The sequence below is a fragment of the Arvicanthis niloticus genome, chromosome 12 (assembly GCF_011762505.2).
Source record: "Arvicanthis niloticus isolate mArvNil1 chromosome 12, mArvNil1.pat.X, whole genome shotgun sequence".
Classification (NCBI taxonomy): Eukaryota; Metazoa; Chordata; class Mammalia; order Rodentia; family Muridae; genus Arvicanthis; species Arvicanthis niloticus.
This window is the reverse complement of record NC_047669.1, coordinates 39,109,329-39,126,598: the sequence shown is the minus strand read 5'-3', so window position 1 is coordinate 39,126,598 and position 17,270 is coordinate 39,109,329. Positions and strand designations below refer to the sequence as shown.

Sequence of the window (17,270 nt, the reverse complement as noted above, 5' to 3'; positions counted from 1 at the left end):
GAGCATAGAGAAGAACCATGAACTGAAGATAAGGAAGATATCCGATAAAAATCAAGTTTTACCAGAGTGTTTTCAATACTTAACAGAGGTCAACATTTTGTCACATAGTCACGTTTAGGGCCACATTCAAGCTGATTTGAAACAGAAATAAAATAGGAAATACATATACATATACATATACACATACACATATACACACACACACATATATATGTATACACACACACACACACACACACACACACACACACACACACATATATATATATATATATATATATATATATATATATAATTAAATGTTTAGAAATACTTCTATACTTCCCACACATGATCAGATCAAGATCACAGGGCATAAGATAAACTGAAATTGGAAAGGAGATGTCCTTGGGCTAGAAAATGAAGGAACTATGGAAACACTGGCAGAGGCAAAAGGTCTAGCTATATTTCTGTGCAACAGACACCACAAAGCATAATTGAGAATCAGTTTATGGGGAAAAAGTGAGGTATTTTGAGATGGTTCAAATGTAAATGCAGAAAATAAGGAATATAATTGACAGGATGATGCAGTTGTGTAAGACAGGTTCAAAAGAAAGACAAAATCTGGATATCAGAGAAGATATGCCTTGGCTTACTTGTCTAAGGGATCAGAGAATACACTGTTAGAGAAATTTTATTCAGAATATTGGAAAATAGTAAATGGAAAAAGTTAAACAAGAAATAACATCAGAACAACATAGTTTTGAAAGAAATGATGAAACCTTAAACTATAGAAAGAAATGAGAAAAATGTTTTCTAACTATGAAATGGTTCAGATATATTCATTATAATGCTTCTTGAGGACATACTACAGAACACACACACACACACAGTTTAAAATTGAGATAATTATAATATGACATTGATTTTTTCCTGTTTTGGCTATTTGTTGAAATATCAAAAGTAATTTAATAACCCACCACATAGATTTATGTTTTCACTCTTTTAGTGCTTCATAATCCCAACTTTGAGAAACCACAAATTTGATGTCTTGTCAAGGCTTACTTTCTGCTTCCTAGAAAATACCTGGTTCATAAATTTGTTCAGTGTTTTTTATTGTAAAAGAAAGCTATTTTTCCAAGGTATAAATTCTTTTTGTGAAAATTTCATTTGTTTCTAAATATTCTATTTATAAAGCCCATCATACTGGATATTAGATTTCAGCACACAAAGTTAGGGGTGACACAAATATTTGATAAAAATACACATTTAATGGTAAATGGAAGTTTAAACTGTGATTTCTCATGAAATGTAAGATTCCAGTTTTTTTCATTTGGCTTCCACTTAACACAGGTACTGCTATTCTTTCAAGGATATTTTAGTATTAATTACAAGAAAATCATTTGCTTGTCCCTATAGGTTACCCATATACAAGAGCTACCAACATCAATTTATCTAATGGAGAAAAAAAGAAACCGTACAATATTAGATACAATATTATGAGTTTGGCAACTTATAGAAGGGAGAGTTTATGTGATTTATGGCAAATAACCCATAATGGTAAGAGAGATTTGCCAACAGGGAGCCAGGTTAAAAAAAATCAAAATTCTATATGCAAAGGAAGCAATGAGTCTGTACTAAAAATGAGAAGGAACTATAAACTCTCATAGACCGCCTCCAGTTTCCTTCATCAATACTATATACTCTAAAAGCCCCCAAACCTCACTAAAATACACTTCCAACTGGAAACCAACTGTTTCAATACGCAAGACTATGGGAGACATGTTTTATTCAAACCAACATAGTGACTAACAAATGAGATTTGTGCAGTGATTTGCTTCAGGGTTTATTTGAAAAGGTTTGTGTATATGAAACCTATTTCTTCTGTGCATGATTACATCATCAAGGTAACATACAATTTTTTTGTTTTTATTATCTTAAGGAGAAAAATAATTCATTAATTATACAAAAGTCTTATTTTTAAAAGATACACTCAGATACATATCACAGGTACTTTTCTTGAGACTTTTTTTTCAAATTTTTATTAGCTATTTCATTTATTTACATTTCAAATGTTATCCCCCTTTCCTGTTTTGCCTCCTGAAACCCCCATCCCATCCTCCCTCCCTCTGCTTCTATGAGGGTGCTCATCCACCTGCCCACCCATTCTTGCCTCCCCACCCTGGCATTTCCCTACATTAGGGCATCGAGCCTTCCTGGACCAAGGGCCTCTCTTCCTATTGATACCCAACAAGGCCATCCTCTGCTACATATGCGGTTGGAACCATGGGTCTCTCCATGTGTACTCTTTGGTTGGTGGTTTAGTTCCTGGTAGCTCTAGGTGGTTCTGGTTGATTGATACTGTTGTTTTTCCTGTGGATTGCAAACCCCTTCAGCTCATCCAGTCTTTTCTCTAAATCCTCCACTGGAGATCCCATTGGAGACCCCATGTGCAGTCCGATAGTTGGCTTTGAGCATCTGCCTCTCTATTTGCCAGGCTCTGAAAAAGCCTCTCAGGAGAAAACTACATCAGGCTCCTGTCTGCAAGCACTTCTTGGCATCTTCATAGTGTCTGGATTAGGTGTCTGTATATGAGATGGATCCCCAGGTTGAGTAATCTCTGGATGGCATTTCCTTTAGTCTCTGGTCCACATTTTGCCTCCATATTTCCTCCTGTGAATATTTTGTTCCCCCTTCTAAGAACGACTGAAGCACCTACTCTTTGATTTTCTTCTTTGAAAGCTTTATGTGGTTTGTGAATTGTATCTTGGGTATTCCAAGCATTTGAGCTAATAGCCATTTATCAGTGAGTGCACACCATGTGTGTTATTTTGTTACTGGGTTACCTCACTCAGGATGATATTTTCTAATTCTGTCAATTTGCCCAAGAATTTCATGAAGTCATATTTTAACAGTACTGAGTAGTACTCCATTGTGTAAATATACCATATTTACATATTTATTTACATATTTATTTTTTTACATATTTATTTTTATTTACATATTTACATATTTATTGAGCGGGGCTCAAGGAAAGTGGCAAAATATCTTAGATCCTAAGCTATTGGTGTTCTGTTCAGGAAGTTGTCGCCTGTAATAATGGGTTTAAGACTATGTCTTAATTTGTGTTCTACTTGGTTTAGTGTATCTAGGGGTATGTTGAGGTCTTTGGATCACTTGCATTTGAGTTTTGTGCAGGGAGACAAATATGGATCTATTTGCACTCTTCTACATGCACACATTCAGTTAGACTAGTACCATTTTTGAAGATGCTTTCTTTCTTTCTATTTATGGTTTTGACATTTTTTTTTTCAAAAATCAACTGTCTGTAGGTATGTAGTTTTATTTCTGGGTCTTTGTTTCAATTATGTTTATTAACCAGTTTGTTTTTATACTAATACCATGAAGTTTTTGTTACCATTACTCTGTAATATACCTTGAGAAAAGGGATAGTGATACTTCCTGAAGTTCTTTGATTATACAGGAACTTTTTAGCTATCATGGAATTTTTGTTTTTCCATATGAAGTTGAGAATTGCTCTTTCAAGTTCAATGTAGAATTATGTTGCAATTTTGATGGGAATGACATCAAACCTATAAATTTCTTTTTATTATTTTCTATCAGAGGTCTCTTGGTTGTTTAGCCTATAAGTGTTGGTACTTCAGGCAGTGTCTGGGCTGGGCTCCCTCTTATGTTATGGGTCTCAAGTTTAACTAGTCATTAGTTGGCCATTCCCACAATTTATAGGCCAAATTCCTTTTGGCTGTGTTTGTGTTCCAATCACTCTATTGGACATACTGAAGAGTTACAGCAGATGGTCAGTTCAGGGACTATATTCTCCTTTGCCAGAAGTTTTAACTATGGCCACCATTGTAAATTCTTGGGAGTTTCTATTGTGCTAAGTATCTATCTTGTTCCAGACATGCTCCTGATTCCAGTTGTCTCTCTCAGTACTCACTCCCTTTATCCACTCCTCATATGATCCTTCCTGTTTATAAATTCACCTCCTATTCAGACCCTGTTCCTGTGTACTCCAAATGTCTATTCTATTTCTCATTCTCGGGAAGATTCATAGATCCCTCCTTGAGTATTACTTGTTACTTATTTTCCTTGGATCTGTGGATTATAGGTAGCATGGCTATCCTTACTTTATAACTAATATTCACATACATGTGAGTATGCAACCTAGATTTTAAAAACAATGACATCATGAAATATGTAGGCAAATGCATGGACCTATAGCTATATTATTTAAAAGTCACCTTTCTTCAGCTGTTTTTTACTTGAAAATAAAAGCAAATAAATATCTTTTTGTACTAGTATTTATGCACATATCACCTATTTTAGGAGAAAAAAATTTCTGAATATTTTAAGAGTTTTTGAAAATATTAGAAAAAATAAGAAGTGTATTCAGAAAAGAAAGAAAATACTTTTAAAAAATGCTTATTCTTCCTTAGTTTTTGGACCAATATAGAAAATTTATTGTAAGAAATTGACATTATTGACATTTATACAGAAACTTTTCATGTAAAATTATTTTTTGTTGTAATTCATTCTTATCAAAACTTGGTGTAAAAAAAAAAAAAAAAAAAGATACAGCCTTTCTAGGGAAACTATCCTTGTCAAATCTCCCACTGCCTATGTTCCAGTAGACCTAAGTTACTAAATGTGATGTAATAAGATGGGCAGTCCAGTAGGTGTGAACAAATGTATCTTAATGTGATGACCTTGCATTATGTGGTGGCTTTTCCATGCCCCTGTGAGTGCCACTTAATTAAAATTTGGACTGCGTTCAAATGTTCCCACTGACATTTTCTACTTGCTCTAAACCAAATTACCTTTCAAAGTAGAAATTATTCTACATGCTAACTTCTGAATATTCTTATATTTACACTCTTTACATGACACTATTTTACTTGTTATTTATCTATTCTTTTCTTCTCTTATCTTCATTTTTTTCCCCTTTCTTCTAATACTTCTTCCATGTTTCTCCTCGTTTGGTTCCATGGCTTCTTTGTTTTTTGTATGCTTCAGGTTCATCTAGCAATGCATTCAAATGAATTGATTTAAAACTGTGTGACAAATGATACTCAAGATTCAGTACAGTAAGGCAGAAAAGTCTGCAATGATTAATAACTATGGAAGATGGAAGAGAAAGGTAAGTGAAGCGTGAGGAGGCTACTTTGAAAGATAGAGAGATTAAGGATGCATGATATACACTATTCAGAGAGTATGAAGAATCTATACCAAGAATACTGACTTAAATTGATGAGAATTTAATGAATGTAACTTTTTGTGTCAAAACAGAACTGCCATGCGTCTTAGTTGTCAAAGTATAGCTTGTCTTTTGTCACAAGGATTTGGTGGCACTCCCAGTGACAATGTATATTAACTCTCAAATTAGCCTCAACTGACAGGCTGAGATTTGTTAAATTACACACATGCTAAAATAGAGAGCACAAAGAGAAGTCACTCAAGAGGTTTTAGTGCTGTTAATCTGAACAAAACAATCACTCTAAAATTATTTTCTCCAATAATTATCTCCATATCCCTCTAAGTAGTGAGGAGAGAAAAAAAAAAAAAACTAAGGGCAATCACTTTGTTACTGTTATATAGTCATTGCAAACACACATATGTGCATATATGTGCATGCCAGTATGTTTGTGTAAATTTATTTATGTTTGTGTTAATTTCACAATTAACATGTAGATATCAGAGGACAACTTTCAAAACTTGTTTTCTCCTTCCACCATGTGGGTTATTGTGATGAAATTCAGGATGACAGGCTAAGAAGGAAGTACATTTATCTGTGGCTTATGTTGTCAGACCCAAGAGACACTTTTATTTTTGAACATTTTTAGCCTAAAATTTACTTTGTTGATTGAAATTTTCATTTTTATTTTATATTTTTATATTTATTTTTCCATTTGATTCTGTTTTTCTCTGTTTCTCTTTGTCTTTGTATGTTTGTTTCTGTCTCTTTCTCTCTCATGTGTGCATCTCTCTCTGCCTCTCCCCACTCTGTGTGTGTGTGTCTTTATGTTTGTGAATATTTTGTATGGAGGTCAAAGAACAACAATTCCTGAGTGTCAGTTCTCTCCATCCACTATGTAGATTTCAGGAATCAAACTCTTGGTGTAAGCATTCTTACCTGCTGAGAAACGTGGAATAACCTTCCTTCTTTTATTCAACTATAAATGCTGTTCAATGTGAGCTCATAGAAGAAATTGAGATGAATGCAATGTAGGTGTTAGAAATTAAGGAATTTGTAATATAGTAAAGTACAAGTAGGAAGGATCTCTCAGGAAATAGGCTGAACAAAAGGGGTGCAGAGAACAAATATAACAGTGGGCAAGTGCAGGACAGTAGGGGAGGGAGGCTTAAAAGAAAAAAGTTTATGGCTCACACCTTTGAACCCAGCACCCAAGAGGCAGTAGCTGATAGACTGCTCAGCTTGAGGCTATCCTAATATATGGAGTCACTTCCAGAACAGACAGAGCTACAGAGAAACCCTATCATGAAAAATCAAACAAACAAAACAAAACACCAACCAAAAATTAAATAGGCAAAAAATATCATACTTGAGACTATTATTTTTGTATGCTATCTTTAAAAATATTTAAAAGTAATAAAATTAGTAGCCAGCTATTCATACCTTTGAAAAGGATTGTAAAGGTTATCAAATGATAAAGTTTACAAATAGAAAATAATCTATAAATTAAAGGCTTAGAAAATTAATAACAATGAAGCCAATGATTAGAGGTTTGTAATTATTCATCATAAATATTTCTAATTTTCCCTTAACTATATTAAATTGTACATGTAACTACTAAATAAAAAATAAGAAAAATGTAAACGAATATAGATTGGCAACATGTGAATGTTACCTAAACATATTTTGAAGGGTTAATACTGTATCAACAGAGTTTAAGGTTTTAATAAGCAACAAACATTTTAGTCTGTTATGCTCAGTTATGGTGTGAACTGACTATCTAGAGATAATGCCAGGCTTATTTCTCCTCTGTTGTTTTCTTTCAGTTATTCTCTGTTTTCTGCAATGTTGTGGGCTTTCTTCTTCTCAAAGTATACTAGGCACCAGATGTATATGTAACTTTTGGGGGCAAGATGTAATTGGTTTCAGAGGCTTACTATGTTCTACTTTGATCTTAACTCTGGCTGACTCATTCAACTCAGCTGTTATGGTTCAAATTTCTCTCCAAGCTGACTGATTCAGTCTGGCTTTTCTCATCATCTAAAAGAGAGAGTAGAAATCTCGAATTGAGAGACATTTGAGTGATGGTATAAAAACATAGTGCAGAGGAAAGTTCCTAAAATATATGAAGAAGATCCCAAGAAATTCCCTAAATAATGAGGAAGATGCATTTCCAGATGATCATCTACTTTTTACCAAATGAAACTTCTAGTGCCAGAATTGGGTTGCACTCAATTGAGTTGTTGGGCAAAGAGATCTCATAGAAATCCCCAAATAACACAGGATCCCACAAAAGTAACAGCAAGTTCACATCACAGAAGACAACATCCACACAACTCATTGAACATGAAGGGGCTTATCTAAGAGATACATAAAACTGCAACCCTAATGTTTTACTGTCTTTGCGATAGGAAGGTGCTCTGCAGACTCCAAAAAGGAAATATAAACACCAAACCAGGTACACATTTTTTTATTTATAATCTGCCCTCTCTGGAAAAAATATTGGGACAATGGCAGCACAAAGTTGGTTGGACTAACCAACCAATGTGTGATTTGACTTAAGGCAAATTCTATGTGATTGAACCAATACCCAAAAGTTCTTGAGTGACCAAGAATCAGAGACTAGAGAGACAAGAGATGTAAAGTAAAACAAAATACTACTTGTCTAAAGAAAAAGTATGCCTGCCCCCAGATCCCAAAGCCTGCCTGTCTGTCAGGAGGTCTGTCTTAACCAAGCATACAGGTGAGAGCCCCACCACAATACCCACATCAGATGAAACCTCCCACAGAGAACACCAAAGCTGGGGTCTATTACACTCTGCCTGAGTCCAATTTTTCCATCTTCTGAGGTCTTCTTGGATTTTTTTTCTTGGATTTTTTTCTATGGGAACATGAAGTTCTTGTCATACAGACCTTTCACTTGCTTGTATAGTTACACGAAGATATTTTATATTATTTTTGGATATTTTGAAGGGTTTTGTTTCCCAATTTTTTTCTCAACCTGTTTATCATTTATATGAAAGAAGGCTACTCATTTCTTTGAATTAATTTTCTACCCAGCCGACTTTGCTGAAGTTGTTTATCAGCTGTAGGAGTTCTCTAATGGAAATTTTGGGGTTGCTTATGTATAGTATCATATCATCTACAAATAGTGATAGCGTGCCTTCTTCCTTTGCTATTTATATCCCCTGTATCTACTTTTGTTGTCTAATTGCTCTAGCTAGAATGTATATTGAATATAGAGTTAGCACAGTCCTCCTGTCCCTGATTTTACTGGGATTGCTTCAAGCTTCTCTCATTTTAATTTGATGTTGACTATTGGTTTACTGTATATTGTTTTTATTATGTTTAGGTGTTGTGGAATGCTGTTTGTATTTTCTGCTCCCTTAAGAGGGGTGCCATGATGTGGAGTAGATCACTTCTCAGGTGATGTCAGATGAAATCTTAATTGATTAGCTAAGGCTAGAGCCTGGGATTGGGCAATGGAAGGAAAGGGTAGAGCTGAAAGTTGTACAGAAGGGAGAGAAGGAGGAGAATTTGTGGCAGGGTCCAAGGAACAGTCATGGAGAACATTTTGTATAGGCTATTCTCAAGAGCCTATTTGTACTCAGCCATCTATCTTATGGTCAGCCAAGTTCCTGAAACACAAAGCTCACGACCAAGCTGACCTGCACTCTTGGTTCTGCTCAGCTTGCTAGGAGTTTTTGAAAAATTTTAACCCTTTCACTAGCTGTTCACTGAACATGCTATAGAGCTCCAAGAATGGAAAATATGAGCTGCTATGTAGTATGGATTATTTTCTGAAATTAAAGTCTTTGTCTTTCATGATTTCTAAAAATCTCAGTAAAATACATGCTCAATATATTTACAAAAGTTTGTGGTAAATTAATTAAACTTTAATTTATTAATTTAATTAATTAATCTAATTTAGCAATTGAATTATCTATGCCTTGGTATATCATAAACTTCATTATTGTCCACTTGCTAATATTAGAACAAAAAGTATTCTGTGTTGAACTATATGAATTAATAACATTTAACTAGTTAAGTACTTAACATTTAGTTAAACTATCATATGGCAAGTATACTTTAATTTAAAAAAGGGGATATGTTTGTCCAAGAGAATGTCAACAAAGTTTTATGTATATATATATGTATATGTATATGTATATATACAATCAAATATATATATATATATATTCAATCTTTCAAATGATTACCACTTATTTAAAATATATGTGTAGTAGAGGTATGTGTGCTTTAGTGAAAATTATGGTATCTTTATAAAAACAGAAATGTTATGAAAGTATGTTTTCATTTTAATCTCAGGTGTGTGATATGAGGTTGCTTCAGAATACCCACAACACCTGACTATGATTTGCTTCTTGCTCTAAATAGAAGTATGATTTTGCCAACAGCAGAAAGTTTCTGTGATTTTGTGACTTTTGTAAGTGTAGGGACTCCTTAGAGGGTGTATAAATGCTAGGACCCTGAGAGGCAAGTTGAATTGTTGGTTCTTTGTTGACACTGAAATATATTTGATTCAAAGATAACTGGGCATACATAAATTATATATCTGATTTATTTTATCAATTTGTTTCATTGCAATTTGAACCTAGAGCCTTGCAGAAACTAGCCAACTGATATCCTTTTAGCTGCATCCTTAAGCATTAAACAAGCCTTCAGAATCATAGTTGGTTGGTTCTGTGATAAATGACGCCTTTGCTGGGTTAACACACAGTAGAACCAGGATAAGACAATATGTTGCACTGTCAATGAAAGCCTGTTTCTCATTATATAATCATAAACATTATGGTAAAATAAAAAATAAAACAAATTCTCTCATGGTAAGATTTCTCTTGTTAAACTTTAGTAAACCATTCTCCTGTAAACCCATGGACTTGAACCCTGATCAAGACAATTGCCATTTGGTACAGTTTGCTTCAATCTACACATTTCAACATTATTTTAAGTGAGATTTTTGTTTTATTTTATTTATTTATTTGGCTAAGTTCACTAAAATCTTATTCAGTATGTAGGTTTTTTTTATTGGATATTTTATTTATTTACATTTAAAAAGTTATCCTCTTTCCAGGTTTCCTTTCTGAAAATCCCCTATCCCATCCTCACTCCCTCTGTTTCTATGAGGGTACTTCCCCACCACTCCTGCCTCCCCACCCTGCTATTCCCCTAAATTGAGGTATCAAGCCTTCCCAGGACCAAGGGCTTCTCCTCACATTGATGTCCGAAAAGGCCATCCTCTGCTACATATGTGGCTGGAGCCATGGAACCATCCATGTGTACTCTTTGGTTGGTGGTTTAGTTCCTAGGAACTCTGGGGGGGGTCTGGTTGCTGGATATTGTTGTTCTTCATATGGTTTGCAAATTCCTTCAGCTCCTTCACTCCTTTCTCTAACTCCTCCGTTGGAGACCATGTGCTCAGTCCAATGGTTGATGCCAGCATCACCTCTGTATTTGTCAAGCTCTGGCAGAGCCTCTCAGGAGACAGCTATATAAGGCTCTCGTCAGCAAGCAATTTTTGGCATCCACACTAGTGTCTGGGTTTGGTGTCTGTATATGGAATGGATTCCCAGGTGGGGCAGTCTCTGGATGGCCTTTCTTTCAGTCTCTGCTCCACACTTTGTCTTTGTATTTCCTCCCTTGATTATTTTGTTACCCTTTCTAAGAAAAAATGAAGCATTCACACTTTTGTCTTCCTTCTTCTTGAGATTCTGTGAATTGTGTCTTGGGTATTCTGATCTTTAGGGCTAATATCCACTTTTCAGTGAGTGCATATTATGTGTGCTCTTTTGTGACTGGATTACCTTGCTCAGAATAATATTTTCTAATTCCATCCATTTGCTTAAGAATTTCATAAATTCATTTTTTGATAGCTGAGTAGTACTCCATTGTGTAAATGTACCATATTTTCTGTAACCATTCCTCTCTTGAAGGACACCTTCTTTCTTTCCAGCTACTCAAAGTCCTAGCCAGAGCCATTAGACAACAAAACGAGGTTAAAGAGATACAAATTTGAAAGAAAGAGGTCAAAATATGACTATTTGCGGATGATATGATAGTATACTTAAGTGACCCCAAAACTTCCATCAGAGAACTCCTAAACAACTGCAGCAAAGTGGCTGGATATAAAATTAACTCAAGCAAATCAGTAGCCTTCTTCTACTCAAAGGATAAATAGGCTGAGAAAGAAATTAGAAAAATGTCACTCTTTGCAATAGTCACAAATAATATAAAAAATACCTTGGTGTGAATCTAACCAAGCAAGTGAAAGATATGTATGACAAGAACTTAAAGCCTCTGAAGAAAGAAATCGAAGATCACCGAAGATGAAATCATCTCCCATGCTCATGAATTGGCAGGATTAATATAGTAAAAATGGCCATCTTGCCAAAAGCAATCTACAGATTCCATGCAATCCCCATCAAAATCCCAACTCAATTCTTCATAAAGTTACAAAGAGCAATTTGCAAATTGATCTGGAATAACAAAAAACAAAAACAACAACAACAAAAAAAAAAACAGGATAGCAAAACAGGATAGCAAAAGAAAACTATTCTCAACAATAAGAGAATATCTGGAGTAATCACCATCCCTGACTTCAAGCTGTATTACAGAGCAATAGTGATAAAAACTGCATGGTATTGGTACAGTGACAGGCAGGTAGATTAATGTAATAGAATTGAGGACCCAGAAATGAATCCAGACACCTATGGTCACTTATCTTTAACAAAGTAGTTAAAATCATCCAGTGGAAAAAAAGACAGTATTTTCAACAAATGGTGCTGGTTCAACTGGAGGCCAGCATGTAGAAAATTGCAAATTGATCCATTCTTACCTTTTACAAAGCTCAAGTCTAAGTGGATCAAGGACCTCCACATAAAACCAGATGCACTGAAACTAATAGAAGATAAAGTGAGGATGAGCCTCAAACACATGGGCACAGGGGAAAATTTCCTGAACAAAACACCAATGGCTTATGCTCTGAGATCAGTATGAGGTATCTTAAGACATCTAAAACATTTCTTTTTCTGTCAGAATTCCAGACTCTGTTCCATGCCCTTAGTGGAATGAGTGAAACAAATATCTCCAGTGAAGTCCAAGACGTATATGGCTTCTTGTTTTGTATGAATGTTTACTAATTCTGCAAAGCTGGAGCAAATTTCATGAACTTTTCCAGGTACATTTATTTATTTCACCAGAACATTTAGAAATTAATCAAGACAAGTTTTGGAAATAAGTATCATTATTTATGTTAAAACCTTGTGTTGGACCATGTTATTTTTAGGATTTTCAGAATTTTGTACTTTTTTTTTTTTCTGAATGAAAAGTCTTGATATTTTAGTGATGACAATTCTATCCTGTCAAAAATAAAGTGCCTTTCATTATAAAATTCTCTTTAGTTTCAGAGAAAAGAGCACAGAAAACCTCAGGTTAGAAATTTCTTTTATTCTCAGTGCATAAGCTTATTATTTAATTTAGCATACATAATGCTCCTTAAAGACCAATGTGCTTATATTTCCTTAGTATAGAAATTATGAACTTCATGGTAATGAAATATTTCAGTCTGTGTACTCCGCTTTATGAATTGCTCTGAACATACTCCTTGTCAATCATTGGACAAAGAGTAAATGACAGCACTTCAGTTTTCAGGCTGGATCATTTATTCGGAGCTCACTGATGTGTTCTTAATTCAACTGGATGTCTCTCCCCACCCACAGTTTGTGACGGGAAAGACACAAACATTTTTCTTCATTGGTAGTGGCTGGGGATACATCAACATGACAAATATTTTCCAGGAAAGAAAGAAAGTAAAAAAGAAAGAAACATGGTACAAAATCACAATCTTTCTCTCCCTCAAAGGAAAAAGAAGTAATCATAGTTTTATAACATTTCTTTTATCTCAAAGGTGTCTCCAAGTACTTTAAAATTTTTAAAAATGATGCATTCATCTGAATTCATACATTCAGTCACTGAAACAAAATCATTTTATTTAACAATTCACGAGGATAAGGGGCCCTCAGGCAAGCTGTGTTAGATCCAGGATTGCATCTGACATGCAGTAAAGGAGTCATGTTTATTCTAAAATGCTCGTGTCAACATGTGTATTTAAACATAGTCTCAGGCCTGGGCTGCCTTCATATGTCCAATATAATGGATACACAGATGAAAGTATTGATGAGGTATCAAAGGCTATAGAGCAAACACCTCTTGTTAATGGAAATTAACAGTATGCCTGTTAATAAGGACATTAATAATCACATGAATTTATTCACTGTGTTAAAATGAGTTTATATTCATTGCTGTTTGCATATTTTAAAATAACTGAATATTCACGATATTACATTATGCAACTATTGCATAAATAAGCATAATTATTATTTCCAAAATATCAATAAGCATTCACTTGTGCTCTCTCACAATTCTTTTTTTTTTTTTTTCGTTGAACTGCTGTGTTTATTGGTTTATTTACAGGAGCATGGATGACTCAAAGACAGGTCCATGACTGAAAACAGGTTCCTATCCCCCAAAATGGTGTTAACTCACAAAAGTTGCAATCCTGGAGCTTCCTACACAACTTGCTGAGAGCTGGTTTGCAGTTTGATAGTTTTAAAGTCTCCTCTCCCCAGAAGTTAATTACTGCATATGTATAATTGGGAAGGTGGGACTTGCGAATCTTGTAGGCTTCAGGAACCTGCTGAGATCTCTAAGTTTCACTTACTTCCTGACTCCTTAGGCAGCTAAGAGGACACTGATAAAGAAATGTTAGCTAAGTCCAAAACAGCAGCACAAAGCCCTCAGTGCTTGTATTCGTCTCAGTCAAAAAGACAATGTTGAGTATAGCCGCATGAATAGGAGCCACTATCCCACTGAAGCCAAAGTAATGGATACACAGATGAATGTATTGATTTCCCATCCTGAGGTACTGCTGTGGGACATCCATGTGTCTCAGCAGTGGGAGGATTACAGTGGCTCTAGTTTGCCCTCAGTGCTGTTTGAACCAATTCCCCTCCGAATAATTGGGTCCAGTACTGTGCTTTTGGGCTTTCTACTGGCCAAACCCAATGTGATTATTTGATTGAGAAATGCCCACCAGTCTCTGGCACTCGAACACTTAGTGCCCACTTGGTTGCAGTTTTGGGAGATCTAGGTGATGCAGAAATGCTGCAGGAAGTTATCACTGGGGTTGGACTTTCAGATGAAAAGCCGTGTACCACTTCCTGTTTGCTGTATCACATTAGTAGTTACGACGTGAGCTCACAGCTTCCTGATCCTGCCACCATGCCTTCCTGCCATGATGCTCTATTACCCCTCTGGAACAGTAAGTCTTAGTCATAAGCAACAGAAAAGCATAGAACATCGGACACCCGAAACGGGTCTGGGCTGAGCAAATGATCTTCACCCCAGCATACTTCCTTGCAGGGAGAAATGGACAGCTCATACAGTAAAGGGATAACTGCCCAACCCAAGGACAAGCTTAATCTTTTCCTTTGGTAGTTTTATTAGCTTCTTTCTGTGAACTGTTATTCACAATGAGTAGCTCATTATTTCTGTCTAATGTTCTCCTAGAAACAAATCTCACCACACTGTCTGCTTTGCCACTTGTTCATCATCTCTGGGGCTAAACCAAGGTCCTAAAGCTCCATGTCAGGTCTCAAGCCCCCTACTGAATTAACTGCTAGCTCTCCAATGAACACAAGTTTATCTGGCCCTGGGAACTAGGCACTAAGCACCACCTCTGTCATTAGTTTCTCCAGAGTGCCTGTCCTAGAATAATAGTATACACCTTTCCCATCAGACAGCACTCAAAGACCCAAAGACCCAGAAAATAATATAGACACTCTCAAAAAAATACAATCAATTTAGATTACTTTACACTTTCATAACATTTTAACATTTAATAGAAACTATATACAGTAATTTCACTCTATCTTACATGGAGGAGCCACCACAGACATTTACATAAGTTAAAAGCAAGAATAATGAAGGAGATCCCGGAGCTGTGAGCTGCCTTTCTCAGTCACAGGTCACTAGGAAAAGGGTTTATATTGCCCAGTTATGTGGAGCAAAGGGAAGGTTTAAATATAGGTCTTTAGATACAGCTAGCCAAACACTAAGAGCCAACACCTGAAGAGCACCGTTCTTGACAACAGCCCTGCCCAGACATCCATGTGGATTTCTGCCCATGGCTTAGAAAGTCCCATTACAGAAAGGTCTCTTTCCCAGGAAGTCTCCTATATGCATTGCACCCCAAAGGCAGGGATCACCTCATGCTCTTCCTTGCGAAAATTTCCCGAAACTTAAATACTAAATACCCATTCAACACAGACTTGGACTATGTTTGTCTATAGCACTCTAAAGCCCTGAAGGAAACAATATGGTCAGAGATATCCCTGTTCAGTGAGAGATAATCAAAGATATGCTTGTCTGAAGAATGCAATCCAAAGGCAAACAATTCCCAGAATGAACTGTCAACTGATAGAAGTGGGTTCTGGCTTTCCATTTGCAGTAGCCAATCCACGCTGAGGGAATGGCGTGCAGGTTTTCTCTACATTTCTCAAGGACCCTGGGATCTGCACCCATCCCCAGCCACCAGCCATCTATCCTGGGCCTCCGGCAATTTCTGTGACTGAATGATCTTCAAGAGTTAGTGAAGGATCAAAGAGCAATGGTGACGGAGGGCACGGCATCCCATCACCCATGACTTCCAAGTCATCACTGAACTCCAGTGGTAAACTCTCAGTGGGCTGAAGCTCGGCAGCACTCAAGTACAGATCCACGGGCCGGCTTCCAGACCGTCTGGCACAGACAGTACCTGCTTGGGCTTATACATCTGAAGAGACAACTGGAAATGCAGTGGGCAGCCGGGATTCTCAGAAAGGCTTACAGGAACTGCTTTGTTGCAGGGCACCTCTTCAGATCCCTGGCAGCATTTTAAGAGAACCTGATCTGTGTCCTGACAGATATGGTAAGGCAGTGTCTGGTCATCGGAAGAGACTGACTGGAGCAGCAAACATCATCCACAAAGGCTAAGCACCTCTGATTGGAGCAGTGGTATGAGGGTGTTGAGCAGCCACATCTGTGGCCAGCATTCTGCGTTCTTTCAGCTGCCGGTGTAGTAAGGCTTCTACTCCATAGCGTTGACGGTATTACCTAAGACATTTTAGCCGCTTTAAATTCTCTCTCTCTTTGGCCAAAAGTCCCTCAGGGCCAGTCAGGAGATTACTACCTAATGCTTTGTGTTCCACTTTCTGATTATGTAAATAACGGCGCGTCTTCTCTTTGAGCAGGTGCTGTAGTCCTTAAAACTGATCAATGTACAAAGATTGCAAACGAATGAGCCTTTCTTTCATAATAAGAGCTACTTCTTCAGCTGTATAGACACCAGAATGTCCAGTATCCTGCTCGCTTCACTTCGGCTACTCTCTGGGGTCTGTGCGCCCAGCTCTGATTTAGCATATGAGCTCAACTGGCACAAGAGGGCTTCACCCATAGGGCCTGGGTTGATCCTCTTCATTTGAGCATGAAGTGCTAGGGCATTCCTTCCAGCATGTTCGGCACAGAAAGACACCCCATCTTTCTTCTCCGGCTTTGGGGCAGCACTGAGGCACCTTTTCCCAGTCTTCGTTGAAATGTAACTACATTGTTTGAAGGGTGCAGTCTTGTCCTCCAGAAAATGCTTAAAGCAAAACTCCTGCCCCTCCAGACATGGCTGAGAGCACAGACATTGAGTCAACAAACAAGAAAGGGGCTCCTGAGATCTGGGCACTGGGGTGATCCTCCCCCCCGATTCGTTGGCAAGACGTGAATCCGAATCCTGTTCATACCAAAACCACGTTGGCCGAATTTTCACCACATCAGACCCGAAGAGTGGCACCTGTCCCACCACTGCAAGGCACGCCCCACCCCCACGCCCTGGCATGCCACCTTTGTCCCTGGCTGCCTCAGAGCTCACAGCCCTGGCCCGAGAGCCTAGGCCATCGTCCTGCAAGTGCCATCTTGTCCTACAGCTCCTGGTACCAGAGAACCTGGCTCCCGAGAGCCTAGCAATGAGAGTGAC

The 17,270-nt window shown here is 37.1% G+C and overlaps 1 pseudogene; it reads right to left on the bottom strand.

Moving 5' to 3' along the window:
* Window positions 1-15,656: 15,656 nt before the first annotated feature.
* Window positions 15,657-17,047, bottom strand: LOC117718229 (KAT8 regulatory NSL complex subunit 2 pseudogene; annotated as a pseudogene).
* Window positions 17,048-17,270: the final 223 nt, after the last annotated feature.